Genomic DNA, 14,767 nt, shown 5'->3' with positions numbered 1-14,767 from the left:
TGAAGTTTATGGAAAGAGTCAATATTTGCAGTGCTGACCCTTCTTTTGGAAGACCTCTGCAATTCGCCCTGGCATGATGTCAATGAACTTTTTGGACACGTACTGACTGATGGCCGCCCATTCTTGCCTAATCAATGCTTGGAGTTTGTCAGAATTTGTGGGTTTTTGTTTGTCCACTCGCCTCTTGGGGATGGACCACAAGTTCTCACTGGTATTGAGGTCTGGGGAGTTTCCTGGCCATGGACCCAAAATTGTGATGTTTTAATCCCTGAGCCACTTAGTTATAACTTTTGCCTTATGGCAAGGTGTTCCATCATGCTGTAAAGGCATTGTTCATCACCAAATTGTTCTTGGATGGTTGGGAGAAGTTGCTCTTGGAGGATGTTTTGGTACCATTCTTTATTTATGGCTGTGTTCATAGGCAAAACTGTGAGTGAGCCCACTTCCTTGGCTGAGAAGCAACCCTACACATGAATGGTCTCAGGATGTTTTACTGTTGGCATGACACAGGACTCATGGTAGTGCTCACCTTTCCTTCTCCGGACAAGCGTTTTTCCCGATGCCCCAAACAATCTGAAAGGGGATTCATCAGAAAAAATGACTTCACCTCAGTCCTCAACAGTCCAATCCCTGTACCTTTTGCAGAATATAAGTGTGTCCCTGATGTTTTTCCTGGAGAAAAGTGGCTTCTTTGCTGGTCTTCTCAACACCAGGCCATCCTCCAAAAGTTTTTTTCCCACTGTGCGTGCAGATGCACTCATACCTGCCTGCTGCCATTCTTGAGCAAGCTCTGCACTCGTGGTGCCCCGATGATCACAATGATCACTGCACGTGTTTCCTTGTAGGTAGCCATAGTTAACAGAGGAAAAACAATGATTTCAAGCACCATCCTCCTTTAAAAGCTTTGAGTCTGTTATTCCAACAGAGTGATCTCCAGCCTTGTCCTCAACACTCTCACCTGTGTTAACGAGAGAATCACTGACCTGATGTCAGCTGGTCCTTTTGTGGCAGAGCTGAAATGCAATGAAAATGTAGTTTTTGGGATAAAGTTCATTGTCATGACAAAGAGGGATTTTAAAATTAATTGCAATTCATCTGATCACTCTTCATGACATTCTGGAGTATATGCACATTGCCATCATAAAAACTGAGGCAACACACTTTGTGAAAAATAATATTTGTGTCATTCTCAAACATTTTGGCCATGACTGTACTGTCTGTATCACTCCCTATATTGTAAGCTATTGCAAGCAGTGCAAGTTATGTTCTGGATGGCCAATCTCCCTATTGTATAGTGCTAAATAGTGTGTGTTGGTACTATAAACATAAAGGAATAATAATATTTTGTTTTGGGGAACATATAGTTAATAAAAATATATATAAATCAGCGAAAATAGGGGGGCAATTCCATAGTGTGAAGTTATTAATACAATTTATTGAAAGGAGATTTCAAAAAATGCACATGTATCGAAGGTTAGATGTATACAGACATGTATCAGACAGAGTTGTTATTCCTGGAAAATTATGTGGTACACTGAACACGCTGCCAACAAACAGCAATATACAAATCATGTGATTAGAATATTTTCTAAGCTAAACCCACGCGTTTCATCAGAGACTTCGTCAGTAGGGGTGTCTACATGCTTATAATGCACATTCTAATCGGATTACATACATTAGCATAACAGGTGTAGAGGGGCAATCACAATACCCAATTAGACTCGAGTTTTTACATACACAGCATACATTCATATAAAATAAAGTGTCAACAACACACAAAACATACACTTTTGTTAATATACATAATCAATTTGATAATTTACAAATGTAGATGAGTGACCCATGCTCTCAATTCCATATTAACGAATAACGTAGCATCACACTACATTTTAAGTTACAAGACACTTTGCATTTTCACTTTATTTACCAAATAGAAATGTTTCAAATTATTAGTAAACAATTCCTGCTAAATATCCCATCCGGTTATATCCTCTGTATCATGTTAACTCTTCATTATCGGATTGTTTAATGACCGGCATGAAATGTGTTGGAATTTCAAGCATATTCTGTAAGCATGAACTTAGTTGGGTTACAAATATAATAAAATTATCGTAGTGATACAAATAGATATGTTAAACATGCGCCCCCTTATGTCATGGATTTATGGACTGAATACTTTTACGTGGAGATCGGGTATTTAAAAAGGAAGATGTAGGGATTGCAATCAACTTCGTGCAAATATTGAAAGCTCAACTTCCCATCAAAAGGAGAAAAGATCTCATGGAATGAACTCCGTTCTTCCAAAGAGAAACATTTTTCTCATAAGGAACTATTTGCACAATGTTATTTTGTGTTTAAGAAATATATATATGTTCACCAAGTTGTTGATTTTGGTCACCCTATAGGATTAGTGGAAATAATTAGCATTTATAAATGTGTATACATGTATGTAGGCCACCCTACCGGATCCCACTTCTCTTTCTTGAGCGATTGGCAGGTGTGGCGCCTTGATCATGTGATTTGCTGCAGATCGCAAAATCCTGGCTCCGCAATACAGCAAATTGCGGTTTTGCACAGCAGGGCAGTGATAATGCAAATCGCGTCGCCATGCCACCTGCATTTATCCCTTGGACTTACTCTCCGGGAGATCCTGGAGGGTATGTCCAAAAAGTATGTAAGGATGGGTTAAATATGAGTGTGGCTGGGCAGATCGTGGTTATAGCTGAACAGATTAAGGACATTAGAAAATTGTGTACTGATTATATTTACATGCAACACAGTGAAAGTATGGCTATACTACAATCGCTTTCTACACATATATAGCAATGTGCCCTGTTACACTGTAGACACAATTAGGTCAAGAAGTAGGGTTTTATACAGAATATAGACAGATGTTGCACACAGACACATACATACATTATGGGACGGGTTCAATAAAAAAAAAAAATGCCGCATAATGTTCCGGAGCTGCCGCAATACACTACATGGTGCATTTTTTTTACTAAACTTACCACTCACATTCGCTCGCGCCCCATAGAGGTGCAAGCAAAAGTAAGCGTTACTTTTTACTGTGTAAATGGTAGTAAAGCGCAGTCGCGATTTTCTCAGGAACATTGTGGCCAACTGAATCTGCCCCTGAATCTTTAGTCCATTACAATACAATACTCAAATACACACTGTAATTTTCTGCCAACAGCTGCCTTCATATTATATTCTTCTATCACATTAACCAGTTTTGTCATGTATTAAACAAGTAAGTTCAAATATAGACATATACCTGAACTGAGACATAGATCCACAGAAATAATACAAGATAATAAGCAAAACACCAATGTCTATGGATTTTCTTGTACCAAAACTGACATGGGTTGCCAGTGAGGCAAAAGCCAACCTGAATTTAGATTGGCTCTGAGGATTTGGGTTCTGCACTTTTGAGTTTTGAGCCATCAATAAAATATTTAACCTTAGTTATTTTATATGACATATTTCCATGAATTATTTCAAAAAGCATTCTCTTTATTGGACAGTTTTGTGTCATGCTACATACAGACACGTTGTCACATACCCGGTATGCCTGATTGTAAATGAAAAGTTTACAATCACCACTATTCATATTGTACAGTCTTAGTGTCAGCTTCATAAATGTTATGGTGAAACCAGAAATTTCATATATTTTATTTCATAGGGAATTTGGCTGTGTTATGTCATTTATTCCATGTTTTATCCTCAGAAAGCAGGTCTGCAGGACTAAACACAGTTTAAAAAAATAATATCTACATATTTTAATTTGTTGTGCTTTATGGCTGCAGAGAGACTTGAAAAACACTTAAAAACACTTGACCCAATTTGTTTATACATTTACCTAATGCCATTAAAGTATTATTCTAAGAATATGTAAAACTATGCTTGTTATCCAATTTCAGGGCATATTTAAGAACATGCAGTGACAACAGTGATTTTTTTAGATTCACTTACTGAAGTGATAAAAACCCCACAATCGCCTCAATTTATCATTAAAATATTGTGGATGTAGCAAGGCTTACTCAGTTGTCTCTGCGACACCGGCCTGGAGTTGTAAGGGTTAACTTATCATTTCACCAGATATGTCTGGGGGATATGCGTATGTGCGACCTAGCTAACCAATGAAAATTATGGGTATGACATATGAGTATGTGTATGTGCAAAGTATGGCATTATTTGGGCATGAACATAGTTCAAAGGGCAAGCAGAGAGCAGCATATACAAAATCCTAAATGTGTTCATAGTTTCCTCATAGATAGCATAAAGCTTACACATTCCCCATATTCTATGGGCAATTATGCAAAAGAAGAAAATAGAGATTATAATGCATTTATGGCTTCCTTCTATGTGTGGGGAAAAAATGGACGAGAGCAAATTGTTAGTACTATTTTTTTATTGTTTGTGAGGAACCACTTGCATGACAGGAAACGAGCTGGACAAATTCCCATCACTGTCAGCTTTATTTGAGATCATCAAACCACACAGAAAGATAAACACATAGCATTACTATTTATTTGCTGCATGATGACATAATTTGAGAATGGCAGGGAGAGAGTAAAGGAAAATATCCTTTGGCAAATAACTATATAAACTACACTCCTCATCTATTCTCCCCCACCTAAATAGGGGAAATCTGTGAATAAGTAATACAATCTCTGATTGTAAAGTGCTGGCTAGATAAAAATAATATGTCTTTGCATACAGGGTACCAAAAAGCACCCCGCCCCTTTCAGTCACACAGTAATCAGCAATATCTTTGTCAGCGTTTCTGAACACCATTGCAGTCTTTTTTTTTGTCTTCTTTCCAAATTCAAATTGCATTTCTACATGATTACAGTATATTTCAAAATTATCCCCTCTGCTTCCAGGCCTCCAGTCAAAATAAAATATCCCCTGTCAAATTATCTGTCTCAGAAACTACATGATAAATGATGACTCTCTTTGTTCTCTTTCAGTGGACACTTCAAGTGTTATTATCTTCTGTACCCTAGGGATACACTGTATTAAAGCTACCATACAGAGAGCAAAGTTAGCCCAGTGTATTATTATTAGAAAATAGAGAGATTTTAAAAAAAAAAAGTCCAATAAAGAACTGGCACCTGGTTTAATGCCACATAACAAAGTACTGTCAATGTGATAACACACCACAAATATTACTATTCTTAGATACGTGCTGCTATGGTAAAAAATGCTTTTTAATGTAAGTTTTATTTAGAACACACTCACTCACAGGGCCTGAGTCATTAAGGCAAGTAGGGCAAAACAAAGGAGTAAATGCTTTCCTGGACAAACCATGTTACAATGCAATGGGTGCACATTAGTTTATTATTTTGCACATAAGTTAAATACTGGCTGTTTTTTCATGTAGCACCCAAATACGTCATAGTTTTATTTTTACACTGAAATTTAAAGTTGATCTAGGACATGCCCTACCCCAACTATAAATATGACCTCCACATTTTAAATTTTCCACCCCCCTCCAATGCAACATGGTTTTGCCCAGGTACAAAGTTACTCCTTTTTTATGCTTTGCTCTTCGTAATGACTCAGGCCCCTAAAAGAACATTAGACTACATATACTATGATATTACACACAGTACCTCCCATTTAAGTATATACACAATTTCTTACAAACACATGTGCGTCATACTTGCCTACTTTGAATTCAGCTATCCGGGAGGGGGTCCATCGAAGGGGCATGGCCATGTGTGGGGCCGCGTTAGGCTCCGCCCCTGCTAATCCTATGCAATTTCGGCCAATCGCGGCAGGGGGCGGGGCCAGAATGCTGCATTTAGCCCCGCCCATCTTCTAAAACGGAGACAGCTAGATCCGGGATTTTTGCCTGCTCTCTCGGGAATCCGGGAGAACTCACAAAAATTTGGGAGTCTCATGGACATTCCGGGAGAGTGTAAGATGTATGCACATCATAGTTGTCTAAACATCTCAGAGCAATACATTTTCTCGTAATAAAGTAGAGTGGTACACTAAGAGGCACTACAGTTGTCTTTCTATAATCATCATCATAATAAATTTAATATGCATATATTCAGATTATGCTATTATATGTATAAACTCTTGTAAATAGTATCTGTACAAATGGTGAGATCTGATATCATCACTAAAATGGTCATAAACTCAGTGGGTAAAACTTGTCTATTAGAGGATTAACACACTCCCTAATCTATATTGATACCGATATTAAAACTTACCTTGAAAAATCATGTGTGTATAAGAGCACTCAGCCTGCGGCCTCTCCTCTGTTATTTATATATATTCTAAGAAAGTACAGTATGCAATATACCCACTCTGGTTTCCTCCCACACTCCAAAAACATACTGGTAGGTTAATTGGCTGCTAACAAATTGACCCATGTGTTTGTGTGTGTGTGTGTGTGTGTGTGTGTGAGAGAGAGTTTAGACTGTAAGCACCAATGGGGCAGGGACTGATATGAGTGAGTTCTCTGTACAGCGCTACGGCATTAGTGGCGCTATATAAATAAATGATGATAATGATGATGAATATTTACTTGGAGAAACCTTTATGAGTACACTATATAGTGAGCATTTCCAGAGTCTTGCTACTGTCCATAGGCAGAGCCGGATTAACAATAAGGCTAAAGGGGCTACAGCCCAGGGGCCTTGGGCAGCTAGGGGGCCTGTTGGCATTCATCAGATCAGGGGCGTCCCCGCCCCCGGCTCTGACTGTCACCTGTTCAAGGAAAATGGCAGGCAGCTAACAGCAAATGTTATGGTGTTAGCTGCCTGCTGTCACTGCAGGATTTACGAGGCGCACAGTAATCTCCTTACTGAGGTGATCTCGTGAGAGTGAGACTATGACTCATAGTCTCACTCTCACGAGATCACCTCAGTAAGGAGATTACTGCGCGCAGCGTAAGTGCTACAGGGGTGTGGAACAACGGAAGGAAGTGAGTTCACGGGGGAGGGGGGGCCTCATGGGGGGGGCCTCACAGTACCCTTAGCCCAGGGGCCTCCCTTCCCTTAATCTAGCCCTGTCCATAGGCAATATGAATCATAAAGGCCAATCATCTATCTTACTCTGATGAACTCAGCTCTATAGTTGCAAAAGAAGAAAAAAGCTATATGTTGAAAAACTACTATTGTTATCATGCCCTGCCAGCATGTAGCATATTGTGGCTGCAAGTTCCACAGAAGTTGTTGGAAGGCCCCACATAAGCTGATCAGTCTCTCAGATTTGGTCATATACATGTATGGGATAATTACTGTGGTCCAACAATGACCACTTACACATCCAGATGTGATCAACATCTGATCAGGATCAACAGTCTATTTTGCCTGCATAAGCTGCAATTGGTGGTAATTGTGCAGGTCTAATCGGCCAGCATAATTACAATGTGTATGCACACCTTAAATCTGGAATAGTAGGTAGAAAATCTGCACATCATCTTAGATCACATGATGGCAAAAACCCTTCAATGTCTAAAAATGCTAAATTGTCTAAACACCATGCCACGGAAATTACAATTAATGAAGATGTTTACACTGAATATTTTTTTATTATAGTAAAAATGATCATATATCATAAGCACGTTCTAATCCAGTACTTGTGTTGGTCTGCATTGTTTGTCATTAATATACCCTGCTATATACTCCAAACTACTAGCACTAAAAATGTGATAATCTGTATTACAATATCTGTGTCGTAAAACAAGTAAAAGTTTCCACTTCTGTGATCACTTATAAAGTGAACAATGAAATGCAAAAAAGTAACCATTACATGATGATTTAATATAAAAATGTTTGTTTAAATAACAACTATAATTATTATCCTTGAGATAACATGTAAAGACATATCACTAACGTAAGACTTTTCATAAGCATATCTGTATAGACTATTCAGTTGCAGAGAAGACAGGCATACAAATCTAGTCCTTCCCTGACTGAGAGGCTGTGTAAGTAACCCTGCTCTGTATAAAAACATCCCCATGAAACAATCTGCTCTTATAGCCTGCTGCCCATAGAGATGAGTTAATTTCCATCCTCCCTAAAATAAATAAAATGAAAATAATTCAGTTTTACTAGCAGAAGACAGAAAAGCAAATTATCTTACCGAATTTTCTGTCAGAGTCTTCAAATAAATATGGCAATACTGTTAGTTTTCCTCAAGTGAAGTGTCTGCTTTCTCTTGTCGTTGTCATCTAGTTCATCTCCAGAAGCTCCTCTCCAACCAACAAAGACACTGTCCCTAATCCCTTGCTAGGAAACCAGAGTACACACTGGCACACCAAATGACTTCAGCAGACAAACAAGTCTCTAGGGCCTGTCCCAGTATCTCCTCAATGTATTCATCCATTAGGACATGTAAATCCTTTAACTACAAAGAGGACGCATATGCACATAATACACATTGAAGATTGTAACATCTATAAATAAATTATATATATATATATATATATATATATATATATATATATATATATATATATACACACACACATACATATATATATATACACACACACACACATTATATATATATATATATATATATATATATATATATATATATATATATATACACACATACACACACACACTTAGTGGACATAGCAAAGCAATACAATAAATAGTAAAGTTAAAATATAAATAGTAATCAGAGAGAACAATAGGAGAAAATTTTTTTTAGTAAATCATTATTAATTATAATTGATATTATATGTTTCAATTCTTCCATATTGTAGGAAACATGAAACAAATGATTCCAGTATCCCTTCCTCCAGGGCAATATTTACCATATAGGTCAAGAAGTCACGTTCTTATGACAGCAGAGGTAGAACAGTGGACCAAAATCAGAGAAAGGATCTCTATATATGTTAGAATTAAAGTGAATGCTTCAAGGCTCAATATTTCCCAGTTCTTATAGTAAGTTTTGGAGATAGCGTGGGATGGAAGAGACCCTGTACCACGTGTGGTGGCATTGCCCCAAGATAGCTAGATGTTGGTGCAACATCCATAATGTTATTCAAGCGATTACAGGAATCATGTTACTGTCCTGCCCTTGTTACTCACTTCAACACCGCCCCCCCTCAGATATGCCCAAGCCCACAGAGACTTGTCACTCATCTGACAATTGCAGCAAAGTGCTTCATTGCATCCAACTGGAAACCAATCCAACCCACCCACACGTACAGCACAAACTAATAGAGTTTGCTAAGTATACCACATAGATTATATAAAAAGTAGTAAGATGCTACCAAATCAGCATACCAACATAGGGTGCTCTTTTTTGTGTGCGTGCACAGAACCAATTGGCGTAAGCAAACAGATGTACGTCTAACTCAGTAAGTGTCACGGATCCATATGAATTTATTTCACTATATATTTTTAAAAAAGGGACACCCACATGATAAAAAAAATTTCAATTTATTAATTCATGCTAAGTACATCCAGTTCGTTTTAGTTTTAGATGTCTTTGGGAGTCTGAATTTTAGGACAATAAACATTCTGAGGTAAATATGCCCCATTAATGGAGTGCAAACCAAACAAAATCTGAACAAACTGTAACAATTTGCCATTCCAGTGCTCCCTAAATACACTGTCCCTTTATAATAAATACCTATCACTGATTCATTTTCATGAGAAATATGTAAACTTTATAATTTCAATTAAAAACTTTTTCAGTTTAAGGCAAAACAATGCCAAACATTTTACAATATGACAATATCACGACTCACATGATGATACTCTTCTTTCATTTGGAATAATCTTACTGCCTCTGCTAGATAGTTATTCCAGCTATCCACCACCACTTTACACTGTCAGAGTAGTTCTCTTCCTACATTCTTAATAGGTCTGTCATCTTTGGCATAAAAGTAGTTAAGATGGTAAACACAACATATGTAACATAACAAAAAAATTCTGAATTTGTCAGACTTAAAAAATGTACCACAAAATTATATGCAAGTGTTTATGTATTTGGCTGCAAAACTGAACTTGTCTCACTCCCCCACAAGAAGTGAACATGAATAGAAATGAAGTGTTATGTTTAGCATGCAGTCATGGTTTCAATCCCGTAAGATAAACACTCTACACAGAGAAAAAAAGAAACGTACCTTTTCATGTCATTAATAAATGGAATGGCCAAGCGAAGTTCACAGCAATGGAGAAGTCTTGCTATAAAAGTATAGCTAGAACCAAATCTGTATAGAGTTGTTACTCAGCTTTTACACAAGTACATGTGCTTATTTATCTGTGAACATTTAGCAGTCTGCCAGGAACTGTACTGCCTTGCAGCTACCAGCTGATCAACATACAGTATTACTATACCCAACATAAACCAATCTATTCCTCGGTGACCCTGATAGGAAACCTGAGGTAACGGTTTGATGGATGAGTTTGTCTGAAGACAATGCACAACATGACATCACCACTTCCCCCACGTCTGCTCATCTCAAGATGTCAATACAGACTATTTGAGAAACAATAATTTAGTGACTGAGAAGCACAGGCTTAATGTGATTGCAGCATCATGGGAACAACTGATCCGGACTTTCAGGGGCCATGTCATAAAGACCTAGATTTTGCAGATGTCTGTACTGTCAGCTTCCTAAATGGAAAACTTGCAGAGTAGACAAGTATAAAATAAGAAGTGACTTAAACTGCTGAGATCGAATAGAAATGATTGATGTGTCTTCTGAAAGCTTCGAGTCACAATATAAAATTGGTGTACTATCACAAAAAGTAAAAGGTTACCAGAAGCATGATTGCTATGGAAAGCTAAGGCAGTAGAAGGTGAATTTGTGGGAGCTAGAGAAAAAGTCTAAAACATATAAATCCAGGCCTTGGTAGTTTATTATAGGAAGAAAAGCCCTATCTTCGAAGGAAACGATAGTGGGGGCCAAGCATGGGCTAGCATATGAACCATTGACAGCAGAAGTACAAGTAGCACTGATGTCTTCCAAATGCAATCGCCAACTTTTTTCCCTACTGGAAAAAAAAATGCTTTATTGTTTAAATAAAGCACTTCTTTATTTTTATTATTTTACTTTTGCAAAAGTAGAACTGGAAGTCCAAGTCTGTGCCAGTGCACATGCGCGAGTTGGCAAACCAGGTCACGCATGCGCAAATGGTCCTAACCCTGGCTGGTGAAGCGGGAAGACTTCTCTTACCACTGCCAGCGAGTGTCGCCAGAGAGCTTAGTATCACTCAGCTGCCCTGGTAAAATGTTAGTGTTAAATTGGGTGAGAGAACCAGCGATAGAAAAATCTGTCTAATCACATAACAATGATGTACAGACCTCTATGAGACAGTACTGCTTTGATACAAGTAAACAGTCTAACATATATTACAATATGTATAACTAAATACCTTCTTAAATACAGTTGTAACCATGGTAAAAATGAAAATGTCTATGTGCAGTTTGCATTATTGATTATTCTTTCACTTATAAATACTGGTAGGTTGAGAACAATATATATAATTTTAAATGTTAGACAAGACCGTGCATGCAAGAAGTAGAAATGCAGACATATACTCCAAAATTCCTGATTCTTCAACATCTGTAAACTGTTCCAGAAATAAAACAAAACCCATTAGCAAGACAAGACTTGGATAAATATGTGTACGTCTTGCGTATGATGATATAAATAACTTGGCATTGACTCATAGCTTAAGTGTAGGATACAGGGAAGAAAAATTGTTAACAGTTAAGCCAACTCTAAAAAACAAAGATCTTATTTATATATGCACATTATGACAAAACAGTTTTATCAACTTCCCTTGCTACCAGTTTTGTAAACAGATTTTTTTTATAGAGCCTGATCCTAAGGACCCGTGATATATCTACCTTTCAGACTTTATCACTTCTTAATCACAGACTGCTCCTCTAATTTCAGTACTAATAAACCATTTGTTTACTAATGTCTTTACAAGTGTAGTGACAGATACAAAGTGCTTGCTTCAGGACAATCGCGGCAGCCATTTTATGGGCTGAACCAATAGTCAAAAGAATACAGCATATCCCATAGTTGCCTACTCTCCCGGAATGTCTGGGAGACTCCCGAATTTTTGGGAGTTCTCCCGGACTCCCGAGAGAGCAGGCAAAAATCCCGGATCCAGCTGTTGCTGTTGTTGAAGATGGTTGGGGCGGGGCTATACGCGCTACCGTGGTCCCGCCCCCTACTGCGATTGGCTAAAATTGCCTACGATTGACAGGGGCGGAGCCAAATGGCGCACCACGCGTGGCCACGCCCCCTCAACGGACCCCCTCCTGGACAGCTGCCTTCAAAAGTAGGCAAGTATGGCATATCTATTTTTACACATTACAAAATGACTGCCTCCACTGCCTAGAATTGCACTTTAAGCACACACTAGAAAAGTCAATTACAATATTTCCTTCTGCCATCTAATTATCCTAACACTCATTTGATTTTCATGTAACTTAGGCTTGGTGAAGGAGGAAGGAGTACATATATGCATAATTAAAACAAACCAATTGCTCTGCTTATGATCTTTTTGCAGAAATAACAAGAGCTAACAATTCTTTCTGTGTAACTGCAGGAAACACTGATAGATTAACTTGCTATACTCTGTGGAATTTCATCTCTATTTGGTTTTCCTACTTCTAAAGCATAAAAGGTCAGAGATATTCCATGACTGATATTCATGCCAGTCAGTGTTCTCATTAAACACTACTAACCTAGACAAGTCTTCTGGATTTGTCATACATGAGCCAGTTCTAAGGAAGCTGCTTGGCGGCAATCCACACACACTACGGCAGGGCTTGCTTTGAGTGTGGTCCTCCATTCCCTTGTGCAATTGATGTATGGCGTAAGAGATCACAGCAAACTGACAGGCTGTTGCTCTTGTAAAGAAATCAAAGCCTCGTCTTATCATAAGCTGCTGGATCAAATGGGTCTATATCTATACAGACAAGATTTTGTATAAATGAGTTGGCTATCTGAAACAAAACATTTATTCAACATGAAAACAAATACATTAATGGCTCTCTCAATAACTTCTATGGAATGTTTTCTTTTGAATGACAAATTATTTCAAATGTATACATGTACTAATTTGTTATTGGTTGATATTTAAACAATAAGATGAAAGAGAAGAATCAGTAATTGAAAGCACCAAAACATCACTTACAAACTTACTTTGGCACAACAACAGAATTGAAAGTCGCTCTCCATATGTATATACTAGGGGATAAATTCACTAGAGAAGGAAAATATACAATGTCCAACTTATGAAAACAAGCTAGTTTATTGTGGACTATTTCCTGTATATATATATATATATATATGTCTAATATATATAAGCCTGCCAGCGTGTGTGTGTGGAAAAAACTATTTTCTCAGAAAGGGCTCATCCAATTCACCTGAAATTTGGTATACTGTCATTATTTGACAAAAAAATTATAATAGTGAAGTCAGTTAACGTCCATCATCCCCCCTTCCCCCGTGGGAGGGGTAGTAAAGGCTAAATTTATGAGTTGAGGGCTCAAACTCTTGACTCCTTCCGGAATGCCAAGGCACAGATTAAGATTGAAAGTTGGAAGCATTATTATGCTATTGAGAAATCTGAATGTTAAGAGAGGACTGTGCAATGGCACTCGATTAGTAGTGACCGCACTGAAAACTAATGTGATACAAGCAGAAGTTTTGACTGGCTCTGCTGAAGGAGAGAAGGTGATGATACCTCGGATTGACTTATGTCCATCCGAAACAGGACTGCCGTTTAAGCTAAGACGGCGGCAGTTCCCTTTGAAGGCGGCATTTGCTATGACCATTAACAAGTCACAGGGTCAAACACTTGACCGTGTGGGTATTTATTTACCAGAGCGTGTCTTTGGTCATGGACAATTGTATGTCGCATTTTCACGAGTACGGAGAAGCAGTGATGTGAAAGTGCAGGTTATGAATACTGCCGTTCAAGGAAGACTGATTGAGCACAGCGATAAGGTGTTTAGCAGAAACGTTGTGTATCGAGAGGTTTTAGAACAGTAAGACAATGGAAATTAAGGATGTGGCGATGAAGATGAAGGATGAGGTGATGGAGAAGAATGATGAGGTGGTGACATGTGGACAAAACCACATTAAAAAAGGGCGCTTACGTCAGGAAGTAACGCTCTTCCCTATAGGAGGCCTGGCCTAGCCCCAAATGCATGACAAGAACCTTTTTAACACCCTAAGTAGCTTGATTTGACTAGAATGCATGAGTATCATGCACGGGTTAACATATATATATATATATATATATATATATATATATATATATAAAAATAAATATAATATTTAGCCACACCAATTGCTAACATACAGACATGTAGTCTCCATAGTGAAACATTAGTGGTAAAATGGCTCAGTGACTTTCAACTTGGCACTGTTATAGGGTGCTACCTTACCAAAAAGTCAGTTTGTCAAATTTCTGTCCTGCTAGAGCTGCCCCGGTCAACTGTAAGTGCTAATATTGTGAAACATCTACTAGTAACAAGGATTCAGCAGTGAAGCAGTAGGCCAAATAAGCTCACAGAGCTGGACTGCGAAGTGCTGAAGTGCGTAGCATGTAAAATTTGCGTGTTCTTGCTTGCAATGCTCACTACTGAATTCTAAATTGCTTCTAGAACCAACTTTAGCACATGAACTGTTAGTAGGGAGCTGCATGGATTGGGTTTCCATGACCAAGCCGCACTATAGCCTCACATCAAAAGTTGACTGGAGTGTTATGGAGCACAGCACCATTGCTGCTCTGGAGTGACCATCTAA

At 38.2% G+C, this 14,767-nt stretch overlaps 1 protein-coding gene across 1 annotated transcript in view; it reads right to left on the bottom strand.

The window, feature by feature from the left end:
* MID1 (midline 1) overlaps positions 1–8,201 on the bottom strand; it is a 251,374-nt gene extending 243,173 nt beyond the window's left edge. Inside the window, exon 1 of the mRNA XM_075196451.1 lies at positions 8,110–8,201. The gene's annotated coding sequence lies outside the window, so the exon portion shown is untranslated. The remainder of the gene's footprint in view (positions 1–8,109) is intronic.
* Between the last annotated feature and the right edge of the window lie 6,566 nt (positions 8,202–14,767).

The sequence above is a fragment of the Mixophyes fleayi genome, chromosome 2 (genome assembly GCF_038048845.1).
Source record: "Mixophyes fleayi isolate aMixFle1 chromosome 2, aMixFle1.hap1, whole genome shotgun sequence".
Classification (NCBI taxonomy): domain Eukaryota; kingdom Metazoa; phylum Chordata; class Amphibia; order Anura; family Limnodynastidae; genus Mixophyes; species Mixophyes fleayi.
Note: the sequence above shows the minus strand (reverse complement) of the source record. Positions and strands in the feature narration are given on the sequence as shown.